This window comes from Panicum virgatum, chromosome 5N (genome assembly GCF_016808335.1).
Source record: "Panicum virgatum strain AP13 chromosome 5N, P.virgatum_v5, whole genome shotgun sequence".
NCBI classification, from domain to species: domain Eukaryota; kingdom Viridiplantae; phylum Streptophyta; class Magnoliopsida; order Poales; family Poaceae; genus Panicum; species Panicum virgatum.
The window spans coordinates 25,524,882-25,544,479 of NC_053149.1; positions in this window are offsets into that span (position 1 = coordinate 25,524,882).

Consider the following 19,598-nt stretch of genomic DNA (forward strand, 5'->3'; position numbering starts at 1 on the left):
CGTACAAAAGTAGAGTGAAGCCTCGGCAAAATAGGAGGCCAAGATCTGCCAGAGGGAGGCCGGCCGGCCTCCCCCAGGCCGGCCGGCCTAGCACTGGCAAGCGTGGAACCAAAGCAACTACCAACCGTCTCCATGAGAAGATCAGAGCCACTGTCTGAAGCTCGGTGGCCATGTGGTGGGATCCCCAGGCCGGCCGGCATAGGGTAAGCCGGCCGGCCCCACTTGGAAGCCTCTCAGGCTTAGGTTTGGCGTGGAAGCTAAGCACAACTGTATTACCTGCTTTCAACCGATGCTACCTGCAGTAACCGCCAGAACCGGCCTTGGGAGGGCTATAAATAGAAGCACCATCCATCACTTCAAGACACACACCATTGGAGCTCTTCTCTTCCACTTGTACTTTCTAAAGTAGGTTAGTAGCATGGGAGTTAGAGTAGAGTCGAGCTAGCTCGGGATTCCGGAGTCGTCGGAAGTCTGGTATAGCTCTTGTATCTTTCTTTTGACAATATCAATATAAGTTATATTCTTTACTTTTCAGAGTCAGCTTTACTTTCCATAGTCTTTCATTTACTCAAGTCTGAGGTCTAGCTTGAGCACGGATGTTGTCATTTAGCTTAGGCTAAGTCATCTCTCTTAGTATTCGGGAACTTATCTTACGGGTTTTCTCGCCCGGACTAGAGTATCTCCAGTTAGTGCTCTAGGTTGAGGGGGATTTCTATTGAAGGCCTCGAGAGAAATACTAACACCGAGTGCAGACGTGGTGTCTGACCTTAGTGTTAGCTAGAAAGTGTGTTCCACCCCACAGAACCGTTGTGATAGTTGGTAGGTGGTGACAGCCCTATCCGTCCTTTGTAGTCCCCCACGTTCCGGAGTTTTCATAGCAGTAGTGCAGGTTGCCATTGGACTCCCCTCTCATCCCTTTCTGAAGTCCTTCCTCTTCCAGCCGCCGAAGTAAGCTCTGCTTTCCCGAGAACTAGTTAGGTGTTTAGTCTGATCTAGAGAGGCTAGCTCGATAGTTCATAAGTGTATCAGGTGTCTTATCTTTCTCGTTGTCCTCTCAGCTGCTACCTCTCTAAGGATTATAATCTCCGTCTGTCACTCGGTCATTGGCTGTCCATTTATCTCACTTACCTATCTGGCTTACCCCCGTCGAGTCAGTCGGTAGATCAAGCTAGTATGGTTATCATTCGGTTTACGATACTCTTTACCATAGTGCTTCCCTGAGGAAAAATACAATACCCTAGAATACTCCAAGGTGAAGTGCTACAGCAGTGATTCTATGCACTTGCAGAATATCTATTCTAATCGGGCATAAGAAACGCCAACAAGCAACTAAGTTGTTGGGCTAGGTAGAGCTCACCTAAGAAAAACTAGTTTGCAAGGTCACGCAAACCTAGGCACTAGTACTCAAGCAAAGAGCGAACTCCTACTCATACTAGTATGCAAAGCGCACAAAGCCTAAGCACAACTAGTAGTGCTCAAGACAAAGGCTGCACAAGCCAAACTAGAAAGCTCAAAATTACTTAGTTACACAAACTAAGCAAAGTGACTAACAAGGCTACTCAAGCCAATTAGTCACACAAGAGAGCTACTACTGTGCTACACAAGCAAACTAGCACAAGAAAGAAAAACTAGCTAACTACACAAGCACACTAGTTACACAAGAGCAAATACAACAAACTAGCACAAGTAAAAGAGCAAGTAAATACAATCTTGTGAATGTCTAGAAAACCTGGTACCACTGATTTTCCAAATCTGGTGCCACCGATTTTGCAAATCCGGTGACACCGGTTTTGCCCGAGCAATGAACTCCCAAACTGAAGAATGAGGCTAGAGAGCTCCGAATCAAGCCAAACTTGGAGATGATGATTGAATTGACTTCCTCGAATATATCTCCAAGTTCCTGCACTCAAAACACAAGCACCACAATATCGAGCAACTTCATCACAAATGTAATTTATGCATAAAGAAAATCAAACCAGCGGGGAGACACAAGATTTTATCCCGAGGTTCACTTGGTTGCCACCAAGCTAGTCCCCGTTGAGACAAGCTCCAAGGTTGCCGCCGGTCCTCTTGCTAGTGGTGACTCTCAAGTCATACTCTCCCACATGGAGTTCTCTCACAAGCTCTAGCACTTGACCCGACCGAACCACTTGTTGCTCTTCATGTCTCGCTCAACTAGAGTTGCTCTTAGCGACTCCCGCGGGGTGAGCACAATACCCCTCACAATCACTTCTCTGGAGCACCGCACAATCTTCTTGCGGGCTTCATGCTGGAGACACACCACCAAGCCATCTTGGAGGTGGCAACCTCCAAGAGTAGCAAGCACCACAAGCTTGCAACTCGATCACCTAGTGCCAAACTCTTGCAATCTCTCAATGCAACGCACTAGAATCGCTCTCTCACTTAGCGAATATGATTTGCTCTAAACACAAGTGAGTTGGAGGGCTCTCAAGTACTCTCATACAAGGACACCAAGTCCCCAAGGTGCTCAACCTCTAAAATGGCCGGCCACCACCTCTATTTATATAGGGAAGCCCCAAACAAGCCGTTACACTCAAATCCCGTGAAAATAGAGTTTTTGCGGACAGTCCGCCCCACAGGGCCCGGACGGTCCACCATTTCAAATCCAATGGCTATATTCTCAATAAATGCTTCTCGGAATCGACCGTTACAGCCCAGGCAGATGGTCTGCCTCACAAATGGCGGACGGTCGGTCCGCAGTTCATTTGGACACCTAAAACAGAAAGACCAAGTTTCTGCGCCCGTTTCAGTTTTTAAAGGCGGACCGTCCACCCCAAGGAAAGGACGGTCCACAGTTCATTTTGGACCACCATCTAGAACCAAAAATGGTTCTGTTCGAGCTCAAACGAGACAACGGCGGACCGTCGGCCCCCCAGAAGCGGACCGTCCGCAGGTACATTTCCAGCAGAAACGAACCTTGGTTAAACGGCCATAACTCTTAGCTCCGATGTCCAAATTAGGTGATCTTGGACTCTATGGAAAGCTTATTCAGAGGACTACATATTTTATTCAAAACACAATGGATCAAATCAGTATTCCACTCCAACATCCAACCTAGTTTCCGGAGAACACCGAAAAGCCTTTCTTTCTTCCCCAAGTTGATCAACATCAACTCAAACACCTTCTCCTTTGCAAATGTGCCAACAACACCAAGTTAACAACACCATGTGCATGTGTGTTAGTATTTTCACAATCATTTTCAAAGGATTTTCACTTGATCTCACCACGCCACTCGATCCTAGCAACATCGCAATGTTAGATCGCTCAAGTGGCACCAGATGACCGATATGCAAACAAGTTTGCCCCTCTTGATAGTACGGCCATCTATCCTAAATCCGGACATGCACTTATCTACTCAACCTTTGACCGGTGAAATGAAATACCCTACAAGTCATACCTTTGCCTTGCGCATTCCATTTCATCTTCCCAAATGTTGACGCCACACAAGCACCAATCTCCATCAAGCCTTTTGATCATTATCATGAGTCAACACTTGGCTTGATCTTCCTTGAATGATATGATCCACTCCATATCATCATACAACCTCTTTGGTCCATCAATCTTGACCTTACTCGCTCTTCACCGTTGCCTTGGTCCATTGGCGCCAAGTCTTGCCCAAGCTTCACCGCCTCGCGGTCCATCGCTTCAAAGCCTTGACTTGCCCTTCACCATTGCAACCGGTCCATCGAGCAAGCCTTGTCTTGATCTTCTCCACTTTGATCACAAGACTCCATGTCATGTCTCATATGCAATGAGTTCCTTCATCACACTATATGAGTATAGCATCAACACTTAGTCATTTCTCCTCCATGGCACATGTTGTTCATACTAGTGTCTTTGTGGGGACTAATCACCTGTGTATCTCAACATAAATACTTATTAGTCCACTTAAGTTGTCACTCAATTACGAAAACCAAACAAGGGCTTTTCAATCTCCCCTTTTTGGTAATTGATGACAACTTCTACAAAGATATGAAAATTAAGTAGATTTCTAGCTAGCACTTCACACACGTGTAAATAGCTAACTTGGTTTGGATTTTATGTTGCCTATCCATCATTAAGACTACTTGTGAAAGATTGGATAAGCACCCTAAAATCCGAGTTGGTAGTGATAACTCCCCTTACATGTGTGCTCAAGAGATTTGGTTTTAAACTCACACACATGCATAAATATGAAATTTGTGGGATTGTTATCACTACTAAGTGATGCTAAGGTAGATAGGATAAACCTTTGAAGCGTGATACCAATCGGAGTTGCATCTTTGAAGTTCCTTCCTTAGCATCAATGAGTAACTAGACATGCATCAAAAACTCAAGATACCTCATGAGATCAACATTATTAGCAAGGCTCTTGATTCACTTGTAAAAATAACATGTCTAGCTACAAACTATGCATGCTAGTTATCAAATCATCAATCAAGTTCTATGACTAGCATACATCATACACAAGCATTGCATATACAAATTTTAAAACTTATGCAAATGCGAGCAAGCACATGAATATGCACATATCAAATACAAACAACCAAGTTCATGAGCTTGCTCCCCCTACTTGTGTGCTCCTCTTCCAAGAATGTTGATCCTCCTCAATATTGCTCCCTCTTGATCCGTGTCATGTCCATGCTTGCACTCTCATCTCCCTTATATCTTTGTCCAAACATTTTATATCTTTGTCCAAATTTATCCCCCTTTGTCATCAATGACCATAAAAGGCCCGACACCATATAAAATTTGTGCCATGTGAAGATCGATGAATACCACTTAAGGATTGTATCATGAAAATCCCTTGTGGCTTGATACAAAAAGTTGGACTAGGGTATATGGTTGAATTTTGAACTTTCATTTTTGATGGACACTACCAATTGATTGGAATTGACACCACTTGTAACTACCACATGTGGAAGCATGAAGACCGCCTTGAAATGCCACATGTAGGTCACTAGTAGGATCCTTGACCTAGATACCTTGTAGTGGGGCTCCTCCCCCTATGTCAAAGCATATGTCAATCCACTTGAAACTTGAGCTTTTGTTGGTGAGGGTAGCTTTCTTGATTTAAATTGATCACTTAAAGTTGAGAATCACTTGTGGAACCACCATTTGATAGACTAGATACCACTTAAATGAAATACCACGTGTAGGAATGACACCATGTGAAAGAGAATGATAATCTAGCCATGTCTTGCAAAGTTGATGTCACTTGTTGATTTTGACATTGACAATCAATTCTTGGACTAGATTGTTTCCATGAGCTTCTTTATCTTTGACTTGATCTAGATTACTTGCCCCAAATGATCTAACTTGGTTTGAACCAATGACAAGCTTTTCACGCCTCATTCTAAGGGTTATCTTGACAATGTTGAGTTAGACACTTAAAAGCTCACTTTTTAGATCAACTACTTGGGTTTACTAGCTCATGAACATGTCATATGTTACCACTAGATCATATCAAGCATAGAAGCAATAGTGGCACCATATAAACATTTGAAATCATTTTATTTTCCATGAATGATCACTATATATGACTATATGCACTAATCATGTCCTTAGAAATGTATGTATGCATATGCCAATCAATTTCACCTTTGCTATCTTGGAGTAGAGGATTGTCATTTGATTCCAACTCATTACTCCAATCGCAATGTGAAATCCAATACCAAATTAATAGCTTGGTGAAGACCAAAGTATACCAATATGAATTCCATGCTTCACCCATGTGAAATAAATACCACTTATGATCAAGTGCATTTTCTTGTTGTGGTTGGCTTGCTTCTTCCATTCATTCAACTTGTTGGAGAACAATTAAGATGCCAATATGAAATTCTTCTCCAATGCTTGCCTCTATTTTGGATCGTTGCTTGCTCTAGTTTCATCCATCCTTTTGATTAGCTTCTACTTAGATACTCCTTGACGTCCTTTAGATAACCACTTTCGTTGTGTGAGGAAGGAGAAATGAACACATGCATAAAAACCATTGGCTGCTTGGATCCACTTAAATCCCACTCGTGCGGACCGTCCGCGATCCCGTAGCAGACCGTCCGCGAGTGCCCTGCTGGCACCTTTTGTTCTGCATCGGTGTAACCGAGACCGATCGGTTTAACCGACGCAATGCGGACCTTCCGCGTCCACTGGGTGGACTGTCTGTCGTTTATATTCTGATTTGGACAGAGCAGAGTTTGTCTCTGGGTAGATTCAACTTATCACAGGCAGACCGTCCGCATGTCCTTTGTGGACTGTCCGCTGATGCCCTGTTCTCGGTTCAACCATTGCACCGATGGCTGTGTACCTGTTTATCCGATGCCCGAGCGAGCTGTCCGCTGCTTCTGGGCGGACCGTCCGCCTTACATGAACATTCTCTGTAGAGCCTCTGACGGGAATTTCAAACCTCTTGCGGACCGTCCGCCTCATACCCGCGGACTGTCCGCTCTGAACTGTCCAGACTCTCCAGAAAACTAGTGAAAATCCTCAATTTGAATTTTGAAGTTGAGATCATAGCTCATAATTTATTTCCAAACCAGTATGAAAACCTTGAATTCTTTTTAAGTCCTTTTCCTTCTACTTGTTTAAGTCCCTTTGTTTCTACCAAATGATCTCTAATTATCTTTTGGACTCAAACATTTATCTTTGAGTTTGATCTTGATCTTCTACTTGGAGTACCAAAATGTCTGCCAAAAATACTTCACAATCAAATGACCTTGTACCCCTTCATGTCATGCTTATTTCTCAATTCAAAACCAATCTTATGACTCTCAACCAGTTGTAAACATATTTCCAACTTGAGAGCCTTTCAATCATAGTGACTCCTCAAAATTCTAGTCTTTGTCACATTTCTGGCAGATTCTGAACTTCTGAATATAAATTCCATAACTCCCAAAGTACAGATCCAGTGACCATGAAATTTGGTGGCAATGTGCTTTAGTAAGTCTTCCAGCAACTTGTAAAATTTGAGATTCATTCGACTTCACATGAACTGCCAGCAATTAAATCTTCCACAGTGCTACATGCTGAAAACTGCTGCACTATAGTTGCCAAGATTCTCTCCAAAACTGGAGCATTCTTTATTCAATGGTCATCAAATTTCTACAGCAGCTAGTATCATAAGTGCAGAGCATGAATACCAAATTTCAGGCCAATACATTGGTTTTGATCACTCAAACATGGCTATCATGGCAGTTCAACACAGATTTTCAATATTTGTACAGATTTTCATATTTGAGCCATCCTTCCTTGAATTGAACCAAACTTGAACTCAATTTGTAAGAACACTCTCACAAGGCATATATCCATTCAAACCACTTACTAAAAGTTGTCTCATGAATTTATCCAACACAAATCAATCCAAACTTGATTACTTAAACATTTAATCCATTCAAACATCTCATACCAAGCAATATGTGTATATTTCCAATTCAATCAACTCATATACACCCAAATGAGATTGACCAACACATTATCATACTTTGATAGCTCATGATCATCCAAAAACAAGAATCAACTCAAATGTTTGCAAGTCATCAAATATGTCCAATGAATTCCCCACAACTAGATAATTGCACTTGTATGTTGAAAGCACTTTTGACTTCATTTACTTGTCATGGCATTGGAGTTTGGTGGATGCAATAAGTTTCAATTTCTTGATTCAACCATGAGATCAACAATATGAATTTCATTTGAATCAAGTCTCCAATGCCTTCGGTACCTACATATATTCATCCATGTTTTGATAGTACCCAAACTAGGTTGGATCCTCTCAAGTAAGGAGCAACATACTTAGGCAACACCTTAGAATGAATAGTGGGATGTTTTATAATACCAATCATAGAGGTACCATTGTCATCCTTTCTAAGCATATAATTATCATCAATTGAATAGGCTTAGAAGTTTTACCTAAGGGACATGAATAAGCCATGTGTCCCCTTTCCCGGCATAAGTAGCATCTTCTCTTTTGTTGAGACATTTCTTCCTTGTTCATTTGATCCTTCTCATTGCCTTGCTTCTTATTGTTTGCTTGAGCCTTCTTCTCAAGCTTGTTTGGGCAACCCGAAGCTAGGTGGCCCAATGTTGCACAACTATGGCACTTGATGTGAGCAACCTCCTTCATCTTCTCTTGAATCTTGTTTTTGCTCATTATCTTGGCATCTTGGATATGCATTGGATGCCTTGCTCTTTTTCAACCCCTTCTTGTTATCTTCTTCTTCATCTTTAAGTCATCAACTTGATATTCATGATTGATCTTGACTTGATCTTGGGGTGTCTTCTTTTGCTCAACTTGTGGCTTTAGTTTAGTCTTCTCTTGTTGCTTCACCAATTGCTTGGTTGGGCACATTGAGGTGAGGTGACCGCAAGTGTGGCACTTGAAGCATTTGACATGTTTAAGCTTCTCTTCTTCGTTTTTCAACTTGAGCTTTTCTTTATTGGGGCAACCATTTGCAAGATGTCCCATCTCATGGCATTGAAAGCACATAAAATGAGTGAGCTTCATTTCTTCTTGCTTCTTCATCTTCCTATTATATTTCTTCTTGCCCCATTTCTTGCCTTTGACTTTGCTCTTGTTGGAATCAATGCCACTCATGTCACCAAAGCTTCTTTGATTTTTTATTATGCTTTCAAGGGTGACTTTTGATTTTGTCCACCTATCTATCTTGTTCCTCAAATACTTCACTTTATTTTTAAGCTCATTGTTCTCCTTCAAAAGGTTAGTCTCATAAGACATAGAAGTAGAACAAGCATCTAATTGTGAAGAACATGGCATAGACAATAAACTATCACAAGAGGTGGATACATACTTCTTGCCTACATCACAAGGGTTAGCAACATTTTGCAATTGATCCTTTGACTCATGTGATGAGCTCTCACTAGTTTTAATTCCTTTATTAGAAAGCTTGTTAGTGAGTAAAGCATGATCTAGTACCAAGTTCTCATGAGCAACACTAAGCTCCTCATGAGTCAATTTTAGCTCCTCATGTGAACAACTCATGACATAAAGTAGATGCTTTTGTTGTTCACATGCGTCTTTGAGAAAGGAGTTTTCTTTTTCCAATTTGATTGTTTTAGCTAACACTTTCTCAAATAGTTTGGTCATGCTAGCATATCTACTCAATAGCTCCTCATATGAATCAAGATCAATCACATTGCAATTTAATACCTTTGTGTCACCTTGTGACATGAAGCAATATGGTGATGGAGATGAACTTGAAGTAGCAATATCATCCATGCATGAACCAACTTGATCATCAAGTGTGCTTGGAGTAGAATCATCATTTGCAACACTTGAATTATCATCATCAATCTTGTCAAGTGAGCATGTTGTAGATTGATCATCATCATCACTTGACCATGAGGTGGAGCAATCTTCTACAATCACCATGTTATAGATGTGCTCATCACCCTCATGTACTTTCTCCTTGGCCAAATCATCATGATCAACGGAGGCCGCCCCATATTTCTCATTGAGATAACTCCAAATCTCATGGGAGGTTTACATATCCATTATCTCACCAAGAATGCAGTCATGCAAAGATCTAAACAAGATGTTAGTAGCTTGGATGTCTAGATCCAGGCATTTCTCTTATGTTTGAGTTAGATTTCCTTCATCCAACATATGAGAAAAACCTACATCTACTGTCCACCACATTTGAGGGCAAATAAACTTAAAATTGCACATCATCCAATTTTTCCACCGTGCAAAGTGTGTGCCATCAAAAATGTGTGGACACTCAACATCTAAACCATAAGTCGCCATTCTCTCGGGTTGGTAAGAACCACAAATGAGAGACCTCGGCTCTGATACCACTTGTAGGGTTGAGATGGCAGACTAGAGGGGGGTGAATAGTTCTTTCTAAAACTTAAAACGTTGCCGGCTAACCGAAACAAATGCGGAATTAAACTAATCGGTCTAGCCAAGACTACACCCCTCTATCTTTAACTTGCACCTTACAAAAAGATCTTAATGGAGCAACTAAGGTGTTGGGCTAGGTAATGGGGACGTGGGTTCCCGATCTTCCGTCAGGTTCTGGATAACTCTCATTGTAGGCGGAGCGAGACACACCGATCCGGCTTCAGATCCTAAGACCCGAATCCAGCAATCTTAGCACCACAACTCCTCTGGTTATCAACTGTGTCACAACTCGGTTGACCTCGCCAAGAAAGCTAATCCCTGCAAGCGCAACGAAGAACACAAGCAAGAACTCGAAAGAACGCAGCTCAATTGAAGTGACTCTGCAGATGAAAGATTAATCTCAAAGTTGGGGTCTCACAAACCGACACGGCGGCGAAACTGTTCTCAACAGAATAATCTAAGCAAAACCCAACTAACCTAATGGCGGCTGCTGTGTATATAGAAGAGAGAGGCTAGGGGGGCGGCCAAGGGAGTGGCCGGGCAACCCTAGGGAGTACAAGGCCTTCGGGCCCAAAAACTGGTGTCGCTGCATCCAGGCAGATTCTGGTCGTCATGTTGTTTCGACGATTCCCATCGACTCCGAGCGTATTTTGATATGGGATTAGTTGGGTTGGAAAGCTTATCTCCTTAGCTTTCCAACGATATATAGAACGCCCAAAACGGAGCCCGTATGTGGCCTGGGCGTCTGTTTTCGTGAGGCCTGCTCCTGCAGTCCGAACCGGACTCGCGAATAAATCGGACTTCAATGTGGATTGGGCTTTGAACTCTATCTTCACTTGGGCCTTGGTCATATGCGTATTGGTCATGTCCTCATCACTAGGTAGAGCTCACCTAAGAAAAACTAGTTTGCAAGGTCACGCAAACCTAGGCACTAGTACTCAAGCAAAGAGGGAACTCCTACTCATACTAGTATGCAAAGCGCACAAAGCCTAAGCACAACTAGTAGTGCTCAAGACAAAGGCTGCTCAAGATGAGGCTAGAGAGCTCCGAATCAAGCCAAACTTAGAGATTATGATTGAATTGACTTCCTCGAATATATCTCCAAGTTCCTGCACTCAAAACACAAGCACCACAATATCAAGCAACTTCATCACAAATGTAATTTATGCATAAAGAAAAACCAGCGGGGAGACACAAGATTTTATCTTGAGGTTCACTTGGTTGCCACCAAGCTAGTCCCCTTGAGACAAGCTCCAAGGTTGCCGCCGGTCCTCTTGCTAGTGGTGACTCTCAAGTCACACTCTCCCACATGGAGTGCTCTCACAAGCTCTAGCACTTGACCCGACCGAACCACTTGTTGCTCTTCACGTCTCGTTCAACTAGAGTAACAAGTTCTCCGGAGCACCGCACAATCTTCTTGTGGGCTTCACGACAGAGACACACCACCAAGCCATCTAGGAGGTGGCAACCTCCAAGAGTAACAAGCACCACAAGCTTGCAACTCGATCATCTAGTGCCAAACTCTTGCAATCTCTCAATGCAACGCACTAGAATTGCTCTCACTTAGCGAATATGATTTGCTCTAAACACAAGTGAGTTGGAGGGCTCTCAAGCACTCTCACACAAGGACACCAAGTCCCCAAGGTGCTCAACCTCTCAAATGGCCAGCCACCACCTCTATTTATAGAGGGAAGCCCCAAACTAGCCGTTACACTCAAATCCTGTGAAAATAGAGTTTTCGCGGACAGTCCGCCCCATAGGGCCCGGACGGTCCTCCATTTCAAATCCAACGTCCATATTCTCAATAAATGCTTCTCAGAGTTGACCGTTACAGCCCGGGCGGACGGTCCACCTCACAAATGGCGGACGGTCCGCAGTTCATTTTGGACCATCATCCAGAGCCAAAAATGGTACTATTCGAGCTCAAATGAGACAACGGCGGACCGTCCGCCCCCCAGAAGCGGACCGTCTGTAGGTACATTTCCAGCAGAAATGAACCTCGGTAAAACGGCCATAACTCTTAGCTCCAATGTCCAAATTAGGTGATCTTGGACTCTATGGAAAGCTTATTCAGAGGACTACACAACGCAATTGAATATTTGATCCAAAACAAAATGGATCAAAGCAATATTCCACTCCAAGAGCCAACCTAGTTTCCAAAGAACACCGAAAAGCCTTTCTTGCTTCCCCAAGTCGATCAACATCAACTCCAACACCTTCTCCTTTGCAAATGTGCCAACAACACCAAGTGAACAACACCATGTGCTTGTGTGTTAGCTTTTTCACAATCATTTTCAAAGGATTTTCACTTGATCTCACCACGCCACTTGATCCTAGCAACATCACAATGTTGGATCGCTCAAGTGGCACTAGATGACCGATATGCAAACAAGTTTACCCCTCTTGATAGTATGGCCATCTATCCTAAATCCGGTCATGCACTTCTCTACTCAACCTTTGACCGGTGAAATGAAATGCCCTACAAGTCAAACATTTGCCTTGCGCATTCCATTTCATCTTCCCAAATGTTGACGCCACACAAGCACCAATCTCCATCAAGCCTTTTGATCATTATCATGAGTGATATGATCCACTCCATATCATCATATGAACTATTTGGTCCATCGATCTTGACCTTACTCGCTCTTCACTGTTGCCTTGGTCCATCGGCGCCAAGTCTTTCCCAAGCTTCACCGCCTCGCGGTCCATTGTTTCAAAGCCTTGACTTGCTCTTCACCATTGCGACCGGTTCATCGAGCCAAACCTTGTCTTGATCTTCTCCACTTTGTTCACATGACTCCAAGTCATGTCTCATATGCAATGAGTTCTTTCATCACACTATATGAACATAGCATCAACACTTAGTCATTTCTCCTCCATCGCACATGTTAATCATACTAGTGTCTTTGTGTGGACTAATCACCTGTGTATCTCAACATAAATACTTATTAGTCCACCTAAGTTGTCACTCAATTACCAAAACCAAACAAGGGCCTTTCAGCTATCTCTCTACATTTGGAGGAAAGGGGAGGGGTGCGAGGGTACCGTATGCTTTACAGTACCCCGCTGCAGCCCCTTCTTCCGTTATTTGAATCTTCCGGGTTGCTTTACAGGATGCCGGTGCGACCAGCCTTAACGAAAATGGACAGGAAACAGAAGGACTGTATCCCGCTATACGCGGTATCATTTTTAATCGGGCATATTCTATTAATTTATATTTTTAAAATTTTAGAAAAATTTATTTGGCACACCATATATCCTATTTTTTTCCATAACATCAATCGGTGCACTTTACGTGTAAACATAGGAAACATAAAGTTTTAATCATATTTTTTGAAGAAATAGTTTGCATAAAGGAGTGTGTAGTGTTATATTAATATAAGGTGAATGGAGATTAAACAATAATGCCTTCCAATAAATTTTTTGGTTCCTGCTCATTTCTGTAACCGGTATATCGCATTTTCGCTCCTATTCCCGATTATTCTGTTCCCGCTCCCGTTTCCCGTAATAAAATATGGAAATGAAAACCGTTGAAGGGTTTTCCTGTTCGTTCTCGTCCATTTTCATCCCCACCGGGGTGCGATCATTGGTCCGTTTGGTTGCCTAGTGTAAAAGCATTCCATCCTTAAAAGAAAAAAAGTTAATTGGATCCATATCATTATAATTTCTCAAGTTGACCGATCTGTCATCACAATTCATCTATTTGGAGATATGCCATTACTATTCGTTCTTTGCTTAAGATGTGCCATTTTATACATATTAGATGCTCCTGGGTTCACTGCAGGCATCCGTATTTTCATATAGTCCAAACTGCCCTTGTTGCCTCTCTGTTCTCCACTTGTTGACATGTGGGCCCCACGCCATCTTCTTCCTTCTTCCTTTCTTCTCCAACCGGCCCCAAGGCCAGCCCCACAACCCCATCACCGACGACGCCGCCTCCCTCGCCAGCCACCGGTTGTCGGCCACCTACTCAAGCATCAAACATGGCGCCGCTAGAAGCGCCCTTCCCTGCCTCTCGCTGGACACTTGTCCGGGTGGAGGAGGGGGAAGAACCTTGTAGCCAGTGGGTGAGCCTCCTTGACTTCAACGCGACCATACATAAGTGCAACTTGCTCACCTGCCTGCTTAAGGATCCGCAACGACGGCCAGGCCACTCCTGCGTCGCTCCCGCTCCTCCTCCTGCACACTACGTGCAGCCCTGCCACGCCGCACCGCACCTTGGCTCGCTCTTGCACAGCATTAGCACGCGTGCGTGCCCGAGCCGCGTCGGCTCCACACCACGCATAGCGAGGGAGGCGCTGGGTGAAGGAGATGTACGCCGGAGAGAGGGCGCCGCCGGTGGGATTGGGAGAGAAACAGAGGTTGGAGAAGAAAGGAAGGAGGAAGAAGATGATGTGAGGCCCACATGTCAACAAGTGGAGAGAAGAAAGGCAGTGGGTACGGTTTGGACCATACGAAAATCTGGAGGTCTGCAAGTGGACCCAAGAGCATCGAGTATGTACAAAATGGCACATCTCAAGCAAAGAACGAATTGTAATGGCATATCTCCAAATAGGTGAAATGCAATGGAAAATCGGTGAACTTGAGAAATTGTATGGCACGGATCCAACTAACCCTAAAATAAAAGCATTTCCAAAAGACTAGCTACATATGATGTAGTACTAGCCCGATCTTCCGATAGATATGGTAGTTTCCATTGGTGGAGACTCGACATTGACGATCTAGGCTTCTAATCAGACACGATTCGAAATCCTACAGCTATTACACTGTTGCTCCCTTGGTTATCAACCAAACACAACTTGATTGACCTTGCAAGCGAATCGAAGAACACAAGCAGGAAAAGGTAAACTCATAATCTGAAATTGCAGATGTATATGAAGTGAATAGCGAGATGGGGTTCAAGCTCTAATCACAAAAGTACTAATTGCTACAGTGGTGAAGAACAAGAACAGGGGCCCTGATTCACAACAAAAGGACTCGACATCATAGTTACAATGAACATGACTGTTTCTCAAGGGAAAACTAGCACAAAACAAAACCCAAACCCTAATGTGTGGTGGCTATTGAGACACCACGTCTACGCTATTGATTACTACTGCAGTCTAACTACGTCTGATGTCCCGCAGCAAACTATAGCACTCCATATAAATACGGAGCAACGAACCCGTGAGTAAGAGAACTGATCTCACTCAACTACAAGTACTACTAGCATATACTATACCAAGTAAAATACTAGAGATAGGAACCATGAATACTTATTAAAACCAGAAGAATATAGTAGCATCTATAGAGGTACAAGCTGGAAGTAGAGTGCCGACACCCCGGCATGTCTCCCAAACTACTCTCTCCCTCTCGTAGAGGTACAATTTGGAGAAGAGCACCAAAGACTAGCGCCCCTACGGAGTACCTCTACCCTCTCCCTATTCCAGATCAGGCCTCTCTTGAGAGAGTTGATCACTTGATGGATGTGTCCTATTCTTACCTCCCCTCTCATACTTATAGGGAGGAGCAAGGGGGCTTCTCGGCCAAGTTTCAGCATGGGAGGCACCTAGAACCGCCTTAGGGAAGCATCCAACAAGCTGCACGTCGAAGGGGAAGGTCGGTGGCGACGACCTATGGTCGGCCGACCTTGGGTCAGGCCCAACCGGCTTCCCCTTTGGCCAGGAAGCTTCCAAGTAGGCCCTCTTTGCATTGGCACATGACTAAGCCTTTGTTATGTCGATTTTCTTACTCTGGTGAGCCCATTAATCCATGTGACGCCATGTGTTGCACTCTGATTGGTCGACACCCTTTGCCTTGGATTGAGGAGTGTTTTTTTCCTTGCTCATGAGGTGTGTTTTCTGTCTTATTTCACCTGCATGCAAATATTTACCAACACTTGTGGAAATGATTAGTAATAAATCCCTACCACTAGGTTGGTGCTCACCTTTTATGTATTTATGCAGGATTTGACGGCCTAAAATTTGTACTTAAGAGCTGTCAACATCCTGCACTGTCGGTGCGGCAGCAACAGGTATCGAGATAAAAGGGCTCCTGAATCATTCGGAGTGGGAACTTATACATTCTTCTCCTCAAAGCCAATTTCTCGGGGTACCATGCTCCCCCTGACCATCTTTTCCTCAAATAAGACATCATGTCTTGTTTCTACGAACTTCATCTGTCTGTGGACAATAGAAATGATACCCTTTCGACTTATGTGAATAGCCAATAAAATGGCAACTGACCCAATGTTTGGGTTAAACTACGATTAAGAACAAGGGTTTGTAATGCCTTCGTCTACAAACTTATCGTTAAAATGGAGTAAATTATCATACTTTTCACCATACCAATTAGAGTACGATTGCGTCTTTCAGCTACTCCATTTGCTGAGGCTCATCCATGAATATAACTATTTCTTTATATAGAGTTATCGATATCATGACCGCTGTACTCCCCTAACGGTCATGGTAATAGTTACTAGATCATTCTAGCCCTCAATGCATACTATGCATTGCATTTGATTGGAGAGTATCTTTCTTTAACTGATTTCACAATCCCCCCATCGAAATATGGCATAACCTTTCTACAATAATTTCGAAACTATTCTGAATTCTAGTGAACCAGAAGACATCTATTACTTCATTCACATGAAGTTGTTTCATAGCTAATACGGGGGTACACTTTCCTTGTTCCACTTCAAGAACTTAACAAAGTCCTTTATTAGTGATACTTCTGCAAGTCATGCTTGCATATTTTCTTATCTTTTGTTTTGTATAACACTTCCTTCTATCCTGAAACTCACTTCAGGTCAACATGATACTACGAGGAATGGTTTGAATTATTATTCAAAAATTCATTTTCTTATTGATGTGCTCAGCTCGGTTGATAGGTTCGACCTGTACAGCCTTAATTATTCCCCTTTCCTTTCAATCCCTGTCGGATGACTCCATTTTAGTTGCCATATTGCACATTAAAAAATGTGCATTCCATCATTAGATTACTCGGCAGCAAGCTACTGAATTTGAGTGTGAGCATATGTATGTGAAGAGTCAGTTAACTAACTCTCCACCTTTCTCAAGATTTAACAATGGTGGTATATGGGATTGCTCCCCTTATGGCCACAACTCATTGTGTGCTTAATGACCGTGACACTATAAAATCGCATGATCGATTCTAGGATAGCATAAGGGCTTCCCCGAACTAGTTTCGATGTGGGGGATACACAAACAACACATGAGTCATCACAAAATTCTCCTGCCATGCAGGATATGGGTAGCATAAGTACTATGCCAAACTTCCCCTGCCATGCGGAACAATTCCCTATGAGTGACATAAATACTGGAACTGCTCTCATGAACAGAAAGTGTTTACATTAGTTTCAGAAAACAATTCTGAATGCTCTGTAACACACATGTTTAATTCAACGTTGATCAAATTAAACATGCAGCTGACTTCTTGCAACAAAATTTAGTCATAATGACCAAAACCACTCACTTTACTTCGTTCTATGATTAAATCTCCCCGTTGGTTCTAATTTAATTAAAAAATTAGAATACTAACAATAGCAGAAGCTTTTAGTAAGAGAATCACTAAAGTACTAAACTTATTTTGGCCCAAGGCTCTTTCCCTAGTAAAAGCAACCTGTTTGCTGCAGCCGAGTAATCTCATGTGTTGATGGAAATCAACAGTTGTCTTTCTTTTCCTCTTGGGCAAAGTCATATGCCTTAATTTGACATTAGCCAAAAAATAAAGCATACAACATCCTCATCTACATTAATTCTACATTACCATTGAGCAGAAATAGAACTAATTCATGGAAAACTCATCAATAAAACTTATAATATTGCTATCATCAGTGTTAGTTAGAAAAATAGCAATAACATAGATAGCTACAAGAAAAAAGAATACTCTTCCAATCAAATATCCCATTGGATCCAATTTAATTGACAGACAAAACATCATAGCGGAAAATAATTCCATTTACTAACTACTTTGCTTGTCTACTCTCTAGAACATTTATCCAGTTGGTTCAAAATGAATAGAGATGAAATCTAGACTAAAAAAACTCAAAATACTGCTTTTGAAAAGATTGAAACTTAATTCAAAATGTCCCTTTGCTTGTGAACGGGCCAGCAGCACGACATCGGCCAAAGAAAAACATCGGCTACGCACTATGCTTGCGTGGTGGCTCAACAGCCCATTAGCTCAGCCCACTTTGGCTCACTTAACTCGGCTTGGTGCCCCGCCTGGGTCGAAAGGTGGCCTAGCGCTGGCCCGCTGCTCCTGGCAATCGATCCAGATCCGACGGTCCGGCGTAATTCTCGCCCAAACGAAACAGCGAGTCGGCCGTCATCCATTGGCGAGATGCAATAAGCTAACAACAATCCACATAATCACAATCAATCAACTAGTACCGCAACTCAAAGAAAATTGATTACCGATGGAAAAGGGAAGCCGGGGTGGGGCGCGGCGCAGTGCCGGGAGGCCGGGAGGTCGGGGGGTGGGTCGCTGGAGGCCGGGAGCCGGAGCTGGGCGCGGTGCAGCTCCGTGAGGTCAGGGCAGAGCGCGTCGCGGCGCCAGGAGGCCGGGCGGGGCACATCGCGGCACCGGGACGTCGGTCGTCGTAGGGAGGTAGGGGGCTCAGGGTGGGGCCTCGGGGCGCAGGCGCGCGGAGACGGTGCGCCGCAGGGAGGTCTGGGGTGAGGCGCGGCGTCGAGGCCGGGAGTCGGGCAGGGCGGCGGCGGCCGGCTGGTGGGAGTGGCCGAGTGGGGGATGGGTGAGGCGTGGCATGAGCGAGTGAGGTTAGGTTAGGGTTTGATATTGGGCTGGGCCATCTCGGTTGGGCTGAGTTTTCATATTTTCGGGCGGGTGCGGGTGCACCCGCGGGTGGGATTCTGGACCTGCATCCACACCCACAAAATGTGGGTTCGGTGCGGGTGCACCCGCGGGCGGGATTTTGGACCCGCACCCGCGTGTGGAATTTCCATCCCTAGTCCTCCGATCAAAACCCCAACCATTTCATCCTCCTCTCAGATCTCTCGCCGGCGCGCCACCAGGTCCAACCACCCGGCAACACAGAGCGCCACTGCGCATGAGCCTCTCTCTCTCTCTCTCTCTCTCTCTCTCTCTCTCTCGTGCGGGCTCGGGTGGGAACCGCCGCCGGCCTCACATCGTTGTGCCACACCATCCGGTCACCACGCCATGGCTGCACCATGGCCGCATGACCCCCGAGCCTTGATTCCTAGTCTCTTTCCTTTCTTCTTTCTCTCTGCTTGCCCTAACTCGAGTTGATGCTGCACCGGACCGGTGATACCGGCGCCCTTGCGGGCCTTCTTGCCGGCAACGTGTGCCACCGAGTTGCGTGCGGCACCATCAAGGAGCTTCACCGGGGTGCCGTCATGGCGGATCGGTGGGTACAGAGGCGAGTTTCTTGGCTGTTAGGGTTAGGGTGAGATCGGAATCCTTTCTTTCTGTCTTCTTCTTTTCTTCCCCCAACTCGATCTACTTTGCTAGATCGGCTAATTGATATCAACGTAGGTCGAGTGGCTGTGGTTCTTAACCGTGGAGAAATACCATGCTAGTAGCTGTTGCCGCCTGCCATGGCACCGCCATGGAGGTCAGAGTATGACAGGGAAGATGTTGCAGTGGCTGTGGTGGAGTCGACGACGACGGTGCTGTGAGCAAATCCTCTCGCTTCAGCGCCTCTCTAAGATCGGCTCGAGTGTAGGGTTTTGTGGGGCATTGTGGGACAATGATCTTTGGA